The sequence below is a fragment of the Lepeophtheirus salmonis genome, chromosome 2 (genome assembly GCF_016086655.4).
Source record: "Lepeophtheirus salmonis chromosome 2, UVic_Lsal_1.4, whole genome shotgun sequence".
NCBI lineage: Eukaryota > Metazoa > Arthropoda > Copepoda > Siphonostomatoida > Caligidae > Lepeophtheirus > Lepeophtheirus salmonis.
Window position 1 is genome coordinate 8736952 of NC_052132.2, and position 19619 is coordinate 8756570.

At 30.0% G+C, this 19619-nt stretch overlaps 1 protein-coding gene across 3 annotated transcripts in view; it reads left to right on the forward strand.

Moving 5' to 3' along the window:
• Positions 1–19619, forward strand: part of LOC121132502 (neural cell adhesion molecule 2) — a 295780-nt gene that overhangs the window by 6283 nt on the left and 269878 nt on the right. Inside the window, exon 1 of one of the 3 annotated variants that reach the window (XM_071894192.1) lies at positions 7630–7700. The exons of the other annotated variants lie outside the window; for them this stretch is intronic. The gene's annotated coding sequence lies outside the window, so the exon portion shown is untranslated. Of the gene's footprint in view, positions 1–7629; positions 7701–19619 lie in introns of those variants that run through there. 3 annotated transcript variants of the gene reach the window in all.

The window sequence follows — 19619 nt, forward strand, 5'->3', positions numbered from 1 at the left end:
TTATCTGATTTTCATAAATTGACCCAATAATAACTCAAGAGCTAAATTGAAAATTTAATAAAATATTACGTCAAACAATTTTTTGGGAATATTTATTTTCAATGGTTAACGCACGTTCCTCACTACTCCAAAAGCTTGATGGATTCTAATATATTTTATTCAATAAAATCACCTCCAGCCTCAATTTCAGTCTCTATATGAGGCTGGTAGCGTGAACAGTCCTTTGCCGCTTGGTCCCTTGGCAAATCCTGGAATTCCTTCTTGATCCGACTGATAAGTTAGTATTTGGTATTGCAGATGTTCGGTGGGCTTGTTAACTGATCGTTTACTACCAAAAAAAAAATCCATTGGATTCAGAACCGCCTTGTTTACAATAAAAAGTCAGGCGATATGAAGTTGTCAAAATTATCTTGGAGACAATTGAGACTTCTTTTGAGCTGTCACAGGGAGCTGTTGTCTCTAAATCACCTATAGAGGACTCAAATTCCTTCCTCACATTACAAACGAATGTCTTACTGAGTCCCAGAGTTCGAAAAATTATGGTGTCGCTCTTGGCTTGGATTTCAAGGAGAGCTGATTGCCTTTCGCAAATATTTCGGACAACAATTCGTAATTAATTCCATATTTTTTCAAACAGGTTCAAGTTTAAACAAGCTATAGAAAAATAAATAAATCAGTTGTCTAACTACCCGTTTTTGCACAAGGGAGCACAGATAGTTTGCGCAACCTGTATTTTTACACTTGTTTAAGATAAAAACAACACTTAATTACCTCTTGTATTTTAGATTAGTATGTCATCAACACAAATGCTTGCACACTTTTTCTACAACTCTACATATGTTAGCATATAACTATTGAGCAATGAGTTATAGTATTTGTATTTGACTGATACTCTTATCGGGTTTACAACTCAACTAAATATACAATTACTCGTCCTTGTTTGTTGGGACACTAATAATAACTAATAGGATATAAGTAAATATTCATTATAATATTATCTCCATCTACATAGCTATATATTTTATAATATATATGGTATGTGAAGAAATACAATTTTTGTATTTTTGAAAACTTTTTTCCTAGACATACCATGCATTTTTCCATGTATTTAAATCTCTGGTTGGGCGTATCTAGGTACTTATCATTGAGTAAATGTAATTACAAATAAATATGTTTGTATATAAATAGCTACTTGCTGTCTAATTAATTCCTTTTAAAAAATATAAAGTAATATGTACAATGCATAAAATAGAAATTTCATTTCCAAGATGGGAATACCTTATCATCAATATCGTCATCTTAGCAATGCAAATGTAAAAAAAAAACCCAAATAGATATATAAAAGTGCATCATCTCATGAAAAATGCAATCATTATAACTCTTGAATAATTATACTTGCATATTGCATGGATACATATTTAGTGCATCAACATAAAAACAATTTTGTACATAAATCAAGAAAAGGATGAAACCCTAAGTAATTTTTTTTACTTCATATTTACATACATAGAGTCCTACATTTTATTCACATATTTATGTCAATAACAGGCTTTGTATTCAAATTGGTGAACTGCGTTAAGAAGTCCAAGATTTGTAGCTACAACTTATAATCATTACTTGATTTAAGAGGGTTATATTTGCCTGATGTTACTTTCAAATAGCATCTGTCAATTTCTTATTATTTTACTGCTAAAATCAATTTTGACTAATTCAACGAAATTTGCTGCGTTTCCAAGGGATTAATAAAATATTTTTTGACAGAAACAGAATAACAATAAAATCTGCATTCAGTTTTGAGAAACATTTCTTTTAATTCGTTGTCGTACTGACTACCCAGATATGACAGTGTTGATGATATGTTAAAATAAACCATGATGGGCTCTCGTTATTTATTTTAAATTATTATTAAGATTGAATATTAAATAAGAATCATTATAAATTAGTTTATGCTTCACTATATTAAAAAAAAATATCTTCTTCAATGGTTATTGTTATAAATATAAAGTATCCAATAAAATACCGATTTGATATAATAATGCAATTTAAGGAACACTCAATTTTGAGGAATAACATACTAGATTGCTTTTATTTTGACATATTTTTGTAATAGTTAATATCATTCTAGTCGTGTCTCCATTTTATTGAATAATTAATTATCAATTTCAATTACAATCAAACCTGTATTAAGCTGTCAGGGAAGGGAAACTAAAAAACTGAGCACTTAGTGCAGGCGGCTCCCTATACAAGCTTGGTTATTTTGTAATAGTTTTAAATTTGAAAACTAAAATTGACCATTAATTGCAGTGACACGCTTAAAAAAGGTAATTGTTTGACCAAATTTGACTGAATAACGAAAAAAAGTAGATCTGATAGTTCTGCACCTAATAGTTCATAGTAGAGACATAAACTACGCAACCTTATAATTAAAGTCTTTAAAATAAATAATAATTCTAATGAACAACAATTGTACAAGAAAATAATTAATTTTTATTAATAAGTGATTAATCATGAACGTGGAGCTAGATAGAGATTTAGCCCGTCGTCCATTGAAAACCCTCATTGGTGATCTAAGTAATCAATCTTGGAATGGTGGATCGTCTGGTCAAAGATTTCTACATTTTATTTATTTATTAATGCTATTAATCTTTAATTGGAATAACCAGGGATTACATTGATCACTCGATGTAGAGTAATTCACCTATAAAGTAACATGTCTGAATAAACTTATAATTTCTGGTTCAGTTCTACAATAATTATTTTTATTGGAAAATCCTATCATGTATTTCTCGACAATAAATGTCATCTTTTCATCTGAAATTATTTGAGCTAAATCGGGAATTGTTTAACTGAAGCTGTTTATTCTAATAATTACATCTTTTTTGGTAACATCCTCATACTTAGTCTTCAAAAACTCAAGTAAATTTAAAACTTCACAACATGTATTTATTCGTTCTGAAACCACCAAATTAATTATTTCATAGATCAAAATCTTACTGGTAGTATTTCACTGATTTTCTGTATTGTGGGAAATACCTTTATTTGATTTTGTTATATATGAAATTGAACTTCATCTCCCATCCCATCTACTCTTATTTTTGTAGAAACACAACAGAAAACTAATTTTTGTTTGAGCTCCGACAAATTTGAAATAAAATCTTCCCTTAAAAACTTTCTTGGCATTAGTTCTGTTTTTCCGTATTCAGCAATTGTCATTCAACTAGTCATTTGTTTAATTGTCACTTCTGTTTTTAATCCTTTAGATGGTTTTCTTAAGATACGTCTTTTTAGTTTTCCATTTGTCCATTTAGTTTCTGTTTCAAAATCTTCATGTTTAAAAAGAAGAGAGCAAACACCTTTTTTAGAACCATCAACGGATTTACCATCTATATAAACAACAATAATTGTATATAAACTCTCATCAGATATCAATAAAATAAATATATAGTATTTTTTACCAGGTAATCTAATTTATTAGTATAACCGATTTCCTTAAATTAAGAATTTCCATGTCTTATGTTACAAATATATGGAAAAAAGTTCTTATTTTATTATCATTGAGCTTTCAACCAGATGTTTTACCAGTATCGCAACCAGAAAACACACAATTTGAAGGCATGTTTCATGTCTAGGAAGAATAATCAATTTCTAGGGAAAATGTATCTTATTTATAACTAATTTACCATAAAAGAATATAACCTATTGAGTCAGAACTGTAATACTTTTAATAGAGGGGTTGTGTGAGTTTAAAAATGAATAGTTTATTCAAATGATAAGTTAATCATGTATTATACATGGTCTTAATTTATGCTATGTTGAGATTATTTACATACAACTTTTTGACTTAATTTTCTATTATGCAATTATATAATTTACATCATTTGATTTCCTATTAATTGAAGTAGTAAAAATGACTTAAGGGTTCAAATTATATTTTATCAATTCAATAAATAAATATTATCCTTTGTCTGATGCCTTTTCTACTCTTTTTGTCAATGCTACCTGAAATAATCACTAGTGCGTGAAAGACGAAGAGTAATTTTGACGATTTGTTCTGGAGTCATAAGTTATAGTCTTTGTTGGACTCGCGGCTAATTTAATGAAACACCATGACAGCTAGGTCACATACTCTTCAAATTGCCTGGGTGATCACGTTAATTTTCGTTTTTTAAACATACCGGCGTATCCATTAATATTATAATAGTTAAAAAAATTAACAAAAGTAACTTTTTGGATTCGTTCATTCAATTTTGAACTCGATCTCAATAAACCAAAAAGTGTATCATAATTATATGAACGAATAAGTTAGTAACCTTGGATTTACTATGATAAAGTTTCACTTTATATAAATGATTTTTCATAAAGAGGAGTTCAACTTTTATATATATATAAAAAATACAAACAGTTAAAGATTTAACCAAATTTATTTTTTCAGTACAAATTATAAATATATACATTTATGTATTAAATCGATTTCTTTAGTGTGACCACCCAGAGCATGTTTACAGAAGTCAAATTTTCCACTACTTTTTCTAATAAATTGACTGATATTGTAGTAATTTTGGGGTTGATACTTTCTTTGAGCTCTTCTAACGTCGTTTGTTTATTGGTGTAGCCCAAAACTTCACGTGACTCCAAATAAAATGCGTTAAATCATACGACCGATGCGGCCAATCAGGTAGTCCATTTCTAAAGTTAACATGCTCACTATATTGGCTTTACAATAAATGGATTGTAACGTTTGTTGTGTGACAATTGGCACCGTTTTGTTGAAGCCACATGTTTTTCAAGTCCGTAGATTGCAATTGGGACAAAAAAAGATCAATTATCATTGTGCAATAGCGATTCCCATTTTCAAACCCCCCCAAAAATACTATGCAAGTAAAATACATCCTTGAACAGATATCAAATAGTTGAATAAAAACTGAAAGAAAGAAATAAACTATTGCCATAGTTTTTGACCTTAAATAATTCAAATTTGGAGATTTTTGATTTTTTTTTTTAAATTAACCTTCTCAAGATAAAACACTTTGTACAATTTTTTTAAACTGTAGAATGGTTAAGACGTGGAGTTTGGAGCTTTTATATGATTTATACTAGATTATATGCTTAAGGGATCTCTATTTAAATCTTAATATAAACTGAATTTGCTATAATACAGTTTATAATTCAATATATTAAAATGTTTAGTGATTCCTAACTTAACTTTTCTTTATTGTATTTTTTTACATTTCTAGCTCAAATTTTGAATTTTTTAACGAATAGACTGGGGAAAGAGTATTTTCCAAGTTTTACCTTAATTTCAATGCTTCATAAGAAGTGTAACAATTATCCGATTTAAACCAGGTATGCCCGTTCTTTTTGATAATTTGTTGCCAAAAAAAAAAATCTAACTTTATAATGCCCTTCTCGTAGAAGCCCTTGTCTCTACGGGTATAGATAGGAATAGTTGGTAGTCATACTCATAAATATTTAATTATTAACACTTTTGCATATAACTTTTATTTTAGCTCATTCAAATATTGTTCGGCTTCATTTTTTGATTTACTTACATAACTTCTGCTGTCTTCAAAAGTATTCTTGCAGTGAAATAATAAATAAATGAATCGAGAAATTTCTTATTATATATAATTACTAGCATTACAAAAAAAAAAACAAGAAATTAAATAAATAAATACACTTGATCAAAATATAATAAAAGAAATTTGCACAAATATAATCAATTTAATTATGTTTTTAAATAAACATAAGTATATTCATTGGAGAACAAACAAACAGTTCTTGAAATTAATTATGTATGTATACACATTACACACTTGTTTAAAGATAGATAACTTTTTTTAATTATAAGTGCATTTCATAGTAATGTAGTAAAAGAGATAATGAAAGTTCTTGTTAAAAGAAAAGATTGTTCGTGGTTGTATTTTCATGGCGTAAAAGGATATACATTCATTTCTGTACAGTTAAAAAATTGAATATAGTTTGAACTACCGAAAATCCATAAAAAAGGATTTTTAAGTTATTACTTTCAAAAAAATCAAATACATGTGTATCATTATCATAACAGGAGTTGCATAAAATATGACCTGTCAATATTCTAAAAAAAGAAACCCAAGTAATTACCCAAACAATTTGAGAAATATTTGCTAAGAAAGCAGCTTAACTCTCATGACGTTTTATTAGAAAAAGTTACAAGCTCTTGTGAGAGGAAGAAAATAAATATAAGTTCCATTCCGTATCTAGCCAAGTCATAGGCAGGAATGATTCGGATACTCAACTTTACAAAGGTAGCACAAAGGTTATTCTCGGGGAGGTATAATCAGAGTTGTAGAAAGTATCACCTACCGGTATGTAAAAATGAAAGAACTATAAAATTAACATAGTAATTCTGACAGTTTAAAGACCGTTTGGTAGAAGAAAAGCTTACTTCTTATGACGTTTAATTAGATTAGCTGCAAGCAGCTTTCAAACGAAAGAAATAAAGACAAATCCTTCTCCTAATCTAGGAAAGTTGTAGCCAAAAATTATTCCAATGTTGATGATCCTCAATACTACTTTGAGTCCCACCAGGAAATAGACTTACAACTGCCCATTAAATCATCAGTTTTAATCTCCGTCATTCATCAGTTCGTTCACTAGTTAATTAGATGTTCTTTTCTCAAGAATGCAATACTAATAATACATTGGAAAAAATAAAATAAAACACTGTTCAGGTTAAAATCAGAGTAGTGTCCGTCCACATTTATTCAATCGTGTCGAATCTTAGGACTGGTTCTATCGTTCCTTCCATTTTTTTCGATAAATTTTAATACTTTATTCAGCAAATTAGACCTATCGGATATGTATTTTGAGCATTCCACATATGGTTCGAAAAGTATTCCTTTTATGTAGTGTTTTATAGAACTGATCCTATCGGTTCTTGGAATTTTTCCTATAAATTTCGGTGGCTTATTAAGCCAAATAAGATATCTTGGATATGTATGAAGATATTACCGCATTCATGTTTCATTATAATTCAATATCATATTATATTGTTACTTAGTTATATAATATATTCTAATATGTAACATAATCATTAAAAAAAGGAAATACACTCACAATGACGTCATAAAAAAAAAATTACATTCTTTTAGGGACCGATGAGGGGGATTGGACTGGACCTCAGTCTGAAATAAGGGCCAATACAACACTAATTCTAATGTAACTAATAAAAAGGAAATTTATTCTATTATATAATCGAATAATTAAAAAAAGTCAAACACCCTCCAATGACGTCACAATTGATCAATTTTACCCTTCTTTAAGGACTGACAAGTGGGATTGGACTTTGGTTCAAGATAAGAACCTACACAACACGAGTTGAAACTACAAAAAATATTATGTCCTTTAGTGATCATGGTGTGTTTCAACGCCCTAGTATACAAACTCGTTTATAGATTAAATATCTCCCTGAATATTTTTGTTTATACTAACGACACTCATGATGATCCAAATACTATTATTTTAAATTAATATTTTTAGCTTTATTAATGGGGGCTTATTAAAAAATGAGCATCAGAGAGCATAAATACTTTTTATTTTTATTTCCACAACGAAGTATAAAGTATGTTTTAACCTCTGTTTGTTTATTAGTCAACAGGATTACGGCAAAAGTTACCAATTGACTTTGATCATCCTTGCTACGAAGATTATGTATGGCCAAAGTAAGAGGCCATTAAATTTTGTTAATTTAAGGTCAATGTAACATAATATTTAAAAAAATATCTATTGAACAAATTAAGATATTTAACCACAATTTGATTTTAATCGAAGGTTTTGGTCTCTACCAAATGTTTATTAGTATGCTATTTTCAACTTGCTTTTTTTTATCTTGTTAAATGTTATACTAAGTAGTTAGGCTGTAGCAAATTTGAGACTAGTAGATCAACTGTTTGTTTAAAAAAATATATTTTAAATAAAATTATATTTTATTAAATTTTATATAAGTGGGACAACCATTTTTGCTATTTTTTACAAGATATAATATATTTTTATGTTATTTAATACTATAAAAATAGTCAAAGGATATATTTATAAATTTTAAATAACTAAATCAATTTCGTTGCCATAAATTTATCATTTCAATTAAGGAAGATAATAATTGTCCTTTTAATTTTTTTAACGCAAAATTTGTAGATGGTAAAACAGAATAAGTATTTTTAAATAAACTCTATTAAGAAATCCTATTAGACTGAATGATATAATAATCAACTATAATAAGATAAATTATATAAATATTATTAAAAAAAAATCATAAAATTGATTTAAAAATCGATAATAAAATATAAAGTAATAAATGGTATTAATAATTATTTTAATCCCAATGAGAAAAGCATTTTCAACTTCATATCTACACACAAAAGAAAAAATTCTTTATTCAGACTTTTAGAAAAAAACCATAAATATAAAATAAATTGAATAAAGAATGTAATAATGTTAATTTTTTATTATAAACGCGATTAACTATTATAAAACTCTTTTATTCAAATATGTTCTATATGAAATATAATTTATCCCAACTATTACTATGAAAATTTCGATAGTAATATTCTATATTTAAAGCCACAAGCTATAATGAATGTTGTGTAGTTAAAAAGTACACATCCTTAAAAATCGTTGATGAAAGGTTTTGTGGAGCTTCAATCAAAGTATAAAGTAAATAAATATTCAGCCATAAGCATTTACATAAGTGGAAAAATACATTCTCGGCCATTTCAACCATGGTAACGGAAGAAAACGAATTGCTACCAGATCCATCCTAAATAAAGCGGAATATTTAGAAAAAATGACTTAGTAGTGGCTTGAAAAAATGTACCTATTTTGTCCGATTCGGACACCCACTAGGCGATATCTCAATTCCTGGTACTATAGTTTTTGGCCCCATATCCAGTCCATCACCTGTAGACAACTCTATGAAGCAAGTTGTTAACCGTCAGTGGCAGAGCATGAAAAAAGAGTCAATTGTTAGTATTAACAATTCCTTGATGGCCCACATATGGATATATTAAATAAATAATTTTTAATACAACAGACGGTATGTCGGTACTCACGATAATTGTGTTATTTCAGAAAAAAAAATTGAATTAGTTTACAATTAATTATTCAGTATTTCTAAAAGGCTGGGTAACAAAACGTGGACACCCGAGCCTTCAGGGCTTCATGATCCGTTTTAGAAGGAGGAGTAGGGTCCTCATGTATGATGACATTCCCAAATTGCCCTTGATTGTGTTACTAGTCTTAGATAAATTGTTATCTAGGTGATTCATCGATTTGGTTAGATTCCTCCTTGATCTTCTTCACCAAACTGAACAAGAAATCATAATCTTACTTTAATTGTACCCTCCACTTTCTGCTTTCCTGGAGAGGTCTTCTCATTAATAAACTCTGAATGAATGGAATGACATACTCAAAGATGTAACTGTCAACCAATTCCATATTCTCATTAGTCCACCAATTGTTTATTAATGATGTATATTATCGATTTGTAAAATATACATTATCAGTTCTCATTTCATCCATCAACTCGAGAAGTAATTAATGATTGGAAGTGGAAGGGAAGTATTAACATTTAACCCTCAATTACTTCAATATTTTTCAGAAAAAATGTTGAATGTACCCCAAAAAAATTAATATCTGATAACACTATACTAAAAACCCAATTTTTGGACATCTAAAAAATTAATTCGCGGAAATCAGTGTTTGATTATATCCTGTATTTGATATATCATCAATATTTTTAGCTTATCTTTCTGCAAAGGGTTTTTAGTAGAGGAGGAACACTCATATTGATTGAAAAACAATGTGAAAATAATTTAATAAGAAACATACAGGACCGAAATGTTGGCGCCAGTTTTCGATTTGTACCTTAAAAAATGAAAAATCCACATTGGAATTCTTTATTCTTATGAATTCTATTAAGTTGATACCAAAAGAGGGATGAATAAGTTTACTTTATACGGATATTGTACTTAATGTAACCTTTACGTGAAGTATTTGATGTATTAATCAATTTGGTATTTGGGAGAACGCTGAATATAATCGTAAGCGTATTTTTATAAAATCTGGATTTGACTGTATATAGTACCTATATATAATTTCTAAAACTTTTTTTTAGAATAGTACAAAAATTATTTATTTCAAATAAAGTATTTACATTACTCGAACCACTCTAAATACTGAAATAACAAATTGAACATAAATATTCAACGATATTTTTATCATTTTACGTAGGTTTTTTCTCATGAGAGACTGATATTTTATTGTGTACCCAGTAATAGCTTTTTACCATGAAAACACTAATTCAATAATCTTGGTTTTTTAAAAAGTCCTTTTATAGACAAATAAATTAACAAACTCTTCAAGTGTTCTACTTATATTTTTTTTTGTTTAACAATGACCACCACTTCCCAAATTGTTCTTACATATATATTTATCAAAGATGCCTCTTATCTCTTTCTAACTCTATGAAGAAGGTCTTACTAAATCCATTATTTCTTAACCGTTTTAATACTACCCTACGTAGATCATTGTTACAAAACAGAAAAACACAAGAAATCTATATTTTATTGGAGTTGTAGAAAAGGAGGAGTTCCCGATAATCGTCGATTACTCTAAAATTTTGGTTATTGGTAACATACATAATAAGGATTGGCCAGCTATCTATGCTGCTACTTTGGTGGCTCTCTTGGGCAAACGGGGGAATTTAGGAAGTTGATTATTTTTTATAGAAATTTTGTTAAAATCTGCCCTAGTTGAAAGAAAAAAAAAGGAATCAATTGAGGATTTTGGTGTCCCAAATATTTGGAAAAGGCACGGAGTCCTCCTTAGAATCCGTGCAGGGAGCGACAACATAACAATAGCTTGAACCGAATAGAGACCAAGGTGAAGCCATGGAACGACTTGGTTGCCAATGGAAGGCCTTACATGTACAACAGGACTCGGCTTCCTGCCACACATTAAAAAAAAAAAAAAAAACAAGTTTCAAATGGCTCCAATACAATTTTGCCTAATTCATCTTGCAGGAATTTTGGTCTTCAAACTCACCGGATTGGAATCCGATGAAATTTATTTTTGTGTTGGGCAGACTCGTAAGACCCCCTGCAACACCAAAGACGAACTTATCAGTCGGACCAAGAAGGAATTCTAGGATTTGCCAAGGGACCAAGTGTTGAAAGGCTGCTCGCCCTTTCGGCCTCGTATATTGGCTGTAATTGAGGTTGCAGGCGATTTTATTGAATAAAATAAGTCGAAATTCATCATGCTATCATACTCTTGTTTTATTTTTTAAAATCTGATAAGGGGTTGAAGAGAAAATTGGGATTAAAAATATCCTTTTTGCGGTACAAATATCTTGTGCACCCTGTATTTATATTTACTAAAGACAAAAACAAAACCAAATGACCAGTATTTTAGATTAATATATCATCTGTTGCATATAGTTTTGAAATACAATAGAAAACAATTCCTTTACACACTTTTTCGACAACTCTACATACATTAACTTATAACTATAGTACACTCAAGCATAAAATAGGTCTTTCCCTGATACTTTTATCAGGTTTCCAACTAGAATCAATGCTCAAAACTCGAACTCAACTCTAGTCAATTGAACGAACTCGCTTATTGTTCAAATAATAATAATTAATAGACTATAAGCAAATATTAATTATGATATTAACTTGATATATTTTTATAATAGGGAAAGTATGTGAAAGCAACATTTTTTCATATTTTGAGCAGTGTTTTTCCAAGACATACCACGCATTTCTTCATGCATTTAAATCCCATGTAGAACGTCTCTAGGTACTTGTCATTGAGGAAATGTAATTACAGATAAAATAAAGTAAATATGTTTGCATTTAAAATGCTGCTTAATGAATTCATCTTTAAAAATATGCAGTAATATGTACAAAACACAAATAGAAATTTCATTTCCAAGATAAAAATGCATAATCATCAATATCTTAGCAATGCAAGTGTAAAATAAAGGCCAAAATAGATACATGTGCATCATCTCATGAAAAAGGCAATCATTATAACTCTCGAATAAGCATATATGTATATTGCAAAGAAACATAAGTAACATAGAGATAAATATAAAACAGTGTTTCTGATATACCTTGTCTCAGTGATTCATAAAACATCTCCACCGGTTGTAAAAATAAAAAAGAACCGAAAATGAGCGTAGTGCTAATAAAAGACGGAGTATAACCCTGAACATTTGTTGTGGAGTTTTAATTGTAATTCCTTTTTGGACTCAGAGTAGAATTTGTGATCGACATCAGAGTAATTCAAGCTAATGTCCTTGTTTCTCCTTCCCCTCTTGTCACAGCTGACTGTAGCTGATCTAATGAAACGTCATGAGCATTATTCTATCTATCCTCCATAACATTTTTCAAATTATGAGGGTGACCATGTTGGTTTCTTTTTTTTTAACATGCACATTCTTCACTGGATTTTCATCATTAGTCAAAAGATTGTATTAGATCATCTGGAGGTAGCCCTGATAGGAAGGAAATAAACACAAATTCCACACCGTATATAGCAAAGATATGTCGAACATCAATTCTTATCTGGGTCCAACATATGTAGAGTTAAACTTATAACTAGCAAACATTTTTACTCTATGTCTGTTATGAGTACATACATTAGTTATTTCTTCATTCTTAGATGTTCTCTCTTCAATAATTAAATAATTAGGACAACAGCTTTGTTTTTTTTCTTCTTCAGGTTATCAAGTAAAAAAAGACGCTTCTGCTTTTGAGCACAAGTTTTATTCATCTTTATTATTGATAAATATATTTGAGTGGTTATGGCGTTTAAAAAGAAACATTTGATGACATCAAAAACAATAGCCGTGGATTTTAACTTATTTACTATTGATTTAGATGTGCCTGTCATAGTCTAACTAAGTGGAGAATAATTATAATTAAGTGGAAATTATCAAAAAGCTAGGAAAAGGAAACATATTGATCAAGGAATATAATGCATGGTCTGATAGAGATATAAAGAAAATAAGATAAATAAATGGAGTGTGATCTTTGTTCGATAGCCTATCGAAATCGGCCTCACAACGCACTCGATAGGTGACACTCTATAGTGGTCCTTTTCTTATATTTTTTAGATTTATGCTTATTACGTCACAAAATTGGGCGTGCTTTTGAATCTTTTTTCTTCTTCAGGAAAACTGTCCAGAGACAATCTTGCCTTTTTGTATCTTGTGTGTCAACATACATGTTATTTGAGATTTTCTCGTACGCTTCAAAATATATACATTTGTTCTTTAAAAACAAAAAAACTATAACTAGAGATGTAAAAAAGATGAATTTTATGTTTGGGGTATATAACACGTCTAAAATATATTTTATACTATTTATAGATTTATATTTCAGTTTTAGGCATGATATGCCGTTAATTATATGTAGTATGGAATTGTTGTTTCTAGCATTTTGTCGAATTCAGCTCTTCAATTGAGCTAAATTGCCTCTTGATCGGGTACCCTAATTCTGGCGTAGAGCTTTCATTTATTTAATGATACTTTTTCTATAGCCTTTCAAAAATAATAATATGTGTCCCATTCCCAGTGTTAATCCTTTCTAGTGGTACAAATTTTATTACTTTCAATTTTTGAGAGTAAAATTTAAACGAGAGGTTTTGTGAAACATTTATTATACGAAATCCTCTGAAAGTAGTGCTCGACACAACTTTTATTCATTATATCTTATCCCTCCGCTCTATTAATTGCCTCAATAGGAGGCTAAATCCCTTGCAGACCTTGACTATATCGTCAGACTCGAGCTTGGTCCACTCCTTCTTGATGGAAGCCTCTAGAGACTGGGCACTCCTCTTAGGAGTAGCACTCCCCCTCTCGTATAGATGCACCTAGATGGAGGGTTCGCGTCTGGAGAGGAGGTTGGCCACGTCTTGAGGTCCCAAAAGTCAAAAAATTTGTCTCTCAGGAAGGCTTGGGTCTTAGTGGTGTGATGACATGGATAATTCAAGTTCGATGTAAGCATCTGTATGGAGACGCTCCTTCCTCTTTACAAAAATTGGCCTGTGCTGTTCACTTGAATTTTTGTTCTGAAGACCTCACTGAAACTGAAATTGTCTGGATGTTTGGTTATGATGTAGTGGCTGTTCTGCTTATTCACAGTGCCATCAACGGTGATTTTTTTAATCAGAAAAGAGCAAATCTTTTCCCGATTTTTTTTTGGAAAAAAGAAAACTTAATGTTTTGTTGTCTTCCTCCGTGGTTTTGCATCAATGTCATTCAGGATTGAAAATAATAATATGTGTACCACTAGAAAGATCAACCCTGTAGAATGATTTTTCTCAAAATTTAGTCCAGATTACATATGTATTCTACAACAAAGCGTTGTCTATTTCTATTAACATCGTAAATCAAGACCTTGTAAAGTGCACTTCAATTGACAAAATAGATCGACACAATAAAATAATTCAAAAAATTGAAAGGGTTATATCAGGCCAAATATAAGTATTTTAAATCAAATAATAATTCAAAACCAGTGGTTCAATTCTGGGGTATCTCATCTCTTGTCACAAATTTTCATAAAAACTCCATAGTTTACTCAAATATGTCAAACAAATATTGGCACTGCATGTATATATGAACTAAAAAAAAAAATTGAGATTTTCTCCTTTTTTCCATTTTTGTTCAAGATTGTTTTTATGTTAATTAACCACATATATCATATTATTTTTCTTTTAGGATTGAATTTTTTCAAGCTGTAAGTACTGTTTACGATACCTTGTACAAAAATAATCAGAATAATTGATCATTAGAAATGCAAGATCTAATTAGTTGAAGAGTACAAATGTAATCCGGGCTCTTTTTTTAGAAAAATAATTCAAAGGCCTATTGTATTAATGGGCAACAAATTTAATCCATGAAATCCATTCTACGATATCGCATTCTTTAATTGTAAGTTTATTAACTAAAAGGATCGATCGATTAAAGTATATACCATTACCCAGGAGAAAATTGGGCTCTACTCTTTACAATATAACTTTCCCATTATTTAATATATTATTTTGTTAAATTTCATGCGTGATAATACACTTTTATAATCGACTATTTTCATGACACATGTATATATTATAATTACTCACATGCAAGATGATAGATTCGACCTTATATTTTTTATTTTTTTGATACTATATTTACTAATCTAGACATACCACAGAGTTGTAAAAAATATGAAATGAAACGAGTACGAATCTTTTTGTAGTCGCAAGCTTGCTTTTTATTTGCCAAAACTGTTATCATTATTATTTAATTCTTAAGCAGGGAAAATATAAGTTATAAGTGGTACTACTAAATTAGGACCCTTGTTAATATTACTTCCATATTATATGATTTTGTGGGGAATAAAATGAATTAGCTGTGGAAAGATGAAAGATTTTGTGAGAAATTTTCATTTTTTGAGTGTAAATCTTGAAACAATTCAATTTGTTCAAAGAAGAAGCTAATTATTCATATAAAGTTTCCTTTTATTCCTTTAAGATCTAACTCCTAATACCATATCTTCTTTATTAGCTTTTAATAAATAAAGTGTAATACTTTTTGAAAATTGCAAAAATTGTTATATATAAAAAAATATCATCAAATTTGGAAAATATAAAGTCGGCTCTAGGTTAGCTTAAGCAGTAATGATGCAGCCCTCAATTGTTCTTTTGTTGTGTATCGGACTCCCATAAGCTTCCTCTGGAGGTGCCCAAAAATATCAAAGTCCAAGAGGGAACAATTGGGGCTGTGGGGAGCACAAAAGTTATTTTCTTCATCATGTTGAGAATGATTTTGCACTGGGTTGCACGCTTTACCTGATTAGAGGGTGTTTGGCTGCTGTTAAATTGACAAGCAACACAATTGAGTGTCATCTTGCCGTTTCTACCTTCAATAGTACATTTAACACCCTCAACCAATTCTTTTTGCCACTTTAGGCTTGGTCTGGACCTTGTGGAAGCTTTTGGTTTGCCTCTTGGGGTCACCCCGGGGACAGTAGAGCGAGTACGGCCCAGTATTTTAGAAATCTCTGATGGTTATTTTCCACTAGCAAATAGCTCCAGAATTGTAACTCTTTGTTAGTTCATGTTTTTGATTATTGGGCTTTTATTTCTCGGTCTACTTTGTTTATTTTCTACCTACAGTTTGTTTAGCTAATTATTTACAATTAGTTGTAGGATTAAACATCAAATTATAACAAATAGGACAATGGTGAACCATGTAAAAAAGTGTTGGATTTTAGACGGAGGTGCCTGTATTGAGGAAGGACTTTTTATTAAATCTCATGGAAAAAATACACATATTAGATAAATAATGAACCAGTTTTTTAAATCCATAGATTACTTTACATTCAATAATTCATACCTCACCTAAATGATTATATAAAATAATTCATTGCATCTAAACAGTAATGGATATAATAGGTAAGTTTTGTGATTTCGAGTTCAAAATAATAATTTTTCACGAGCGCGATGTCCAATGAGATACATCTCTTCATTAAAAGCTTATGTTTAAAAGTTAAATGTAAGCCTTAGATACATATATATTACATTCCTAATTATAATATATCTATATATAATATTGTACATAAGTTAAACAATTTGTCGATAATTCAAATATTTTCAATGCATCAAAACTCTAAAATATTTATTTTTTCTTGTGAAAAAAACAAAAACAAATTATAAAAAACTCTTTACTCTTCGTGGAAGTATTTTGAAATTGTTGCTGAGAATGTAACAGATTTATTAACTTCTAAAAGTGCTATACAAATATACCTATATATATCAACAAATATTTACATATACATATGCAATACATGTAAATCCTTTGTGTAAATACGCGAATTAACCCATAGTTTTACAATAAAACAGTATAGTCTACTGAATATCTATTCATTGAGTAATAAGACTACTGGAAGTGCAATTTAAAATTTATCTCTCATATTTTTAGTCGTAGATTTTTATTAAGTCTAATTGGTTCAAAGTTTGACCGCCTTGTTAATTATACAATTACAGTAAACCTTACATTAAGTACTCAGTCAAGGGAAACTAATTAATTAACCACTTAGTGCCGGGACTTAGTTATCTAGATATCCTATTTTATAACAATTCAACATGGCAAGGAACAAGATCGACGCGATATGTTTTAGCTTATAAATGTATTAATTGGAACAAACTTTTGTCAAAATTTTAATATTAATTAGTTTAAAAAAAACTTTGTTCGAAAGACCTACCCTTTGCTCGAATTACATGGTAGAGACGAAGAGGCACTTTGGATGAAGTGACTGTGTTTTTGGCAACCCATTTGGAAGTATCCATTAGTATTACTGTATCCTCACCAGGTACCAGAAACCGACCAGTGTCATGGTCTGGGACGGTATTATGTGTGAAAGTATGAAAATGCCCCTCATTTTGATTAAGGAGGGTGTTAATATCAACCAACACGTCTATAAGACCATAATGATCAACGAAATCCTTCTTTGACTTCAGAACACATATAGTGATGCTCCTTCAGCCATGACAGGGGACCCTTTTACACTTCCAAAAGCGTACAGGACTGGTGCAAGTTTAATTTCAAGGACTTTTGGGAGAAGAATATTTGGCCTCTTACCAGCCCTAACTGAATCCCATTGACTTTTCTATGTGATCCATCCTTTAGGCCAAGGCTTGTACCAAGTAGTATGCCATTTAATCTGGGGAACAACCGGCTATTTCGAAAAAAAAAAAAAAGTTTTTTTCTAATAAAATCATATTAAAATTTGATCATGCTCACAAAAATTTATGCTAATTCATAAATTTATAAACTAAAACATAATTTCACGAACTTACTCATCACTCTGTGTATTTGAATACAGGCGACAGTTCGACCAGGTTGGACTGTTTACCAAAAACACTAAGTTAAATTGGAAATGAAATTTTAAATTTATGCTTTATTGAGATTACCAAGATTAGATATTAGCTCAGCTTAAAAGTTCGTAGGGTGACACATACATGTCGCGACTAGAACTAAATTAAATGATTTTTAGTTTGTAACAACCTTCAAACGATACTGATGCAAGTTTGTTAGCTGTCAGACAATTTGTTTGGAAGATATAGTATTGAGAGTGAAGGAGCTATTGCTATTGTTAAAAAATGAATTAAAAATAATATCGTACATTAATGATACATTGCTTTTTGGTGAAAAAAAATAGTAATTAAGCCAAATCTTGGATTGATAATTATTATTCGGACTCTACACCAGTGAAATCAAATCTTGAAAAATGTTTTTCTAATTTAAACTTGGCGAAATGAGAGTCAAAAACGATGTACGCAGTGGACATCTGAAAAATGCTGTAATTCCCGACGAAAACATAACAAAAGTCCACAGAATAATTTTGATTGATCGTATAGTGAAGTTAATCAACAGAACTGAGACGTGTTGGACATATTGTGCATGTAAAAGCTATTTGCAAAGTGGGTGCCGCATGAGCTCAAAATTGATTCAAAAACAACAATGCGTTCGTAATTCAGAGCAATTTTAGAAAAATTCAAGCTTATACGATTTTTTTAGACGATATGTGACTTTTGATAAAATTTTGATCTATAAATCCACTCCTAACTCCAATCAACTGTCAGCAAAGGGGATTGCACGCAATGAACAAAATCCAATACGTGGAAAAATGCAACAGTCTCCTGGCAAGTCTCCTGGCAAGCATGTATATTCAATTATTTGCTAGAAAAAGGATTAACGATTATTAAATAATATTTTTGCAGATTTTGAAAGATGAAATCATGGCCTAATTTGAAGAAGAAAGTATTGTTTTATCATTACAATGCACTGTTTCACAAATGACTGAAAACAATGACAAAAATACATGGTCTTGTCTATAAATTGCTCCCCCATCAACTGCATTCTCAAGATCTTGCTTTCACTGACTTTTTCCAAATTGCAGATCTCAAATTAACTTTGCATAAAAAACAAAGAGAGGTAATAAAGTGTTAATCGGTAAAACGGAGGCATATTGGGGGACTATATAGGAATTGTACTATAAAAATTACTTTGGAAAGTTGTATGATCGTTGCATCGGCATCGAAGGCAACTACATTGAACAAATAAAATTAATTAACATATTAACTAATACGAAATATATGTAAATTATTATCTAGACATATAACGGGTCTCCAACTCGACTCAATATTTAACTACTCCAGTTCGATAGTTGTAACACTAATAATAAGTAATAGAATAAAAGTAAATATGAATTATAATATCATCTCCATCTACATACCATATATATTTATAATATATATGGTATGTGAAGGCAATCAATTATTCCATTTCTTTTCCAAGAAATACCACGCATTTTTCCATGCATTTAAATCTCATGCATAGCGTATCTAGGCACTTATCATAGAGGAAATGTAATTACAGATAAAATTTGTATAAACATATTTGAATATAAAAAGGTAATTGCTGTCTTATCATTTCCAAGATGGGAATGCAGAATCATCAATATCGTCATCTTAACAATGCAAATATAAAATAAAACCCCAAGTAGCTCAATAAAAATGTATCATCTCAT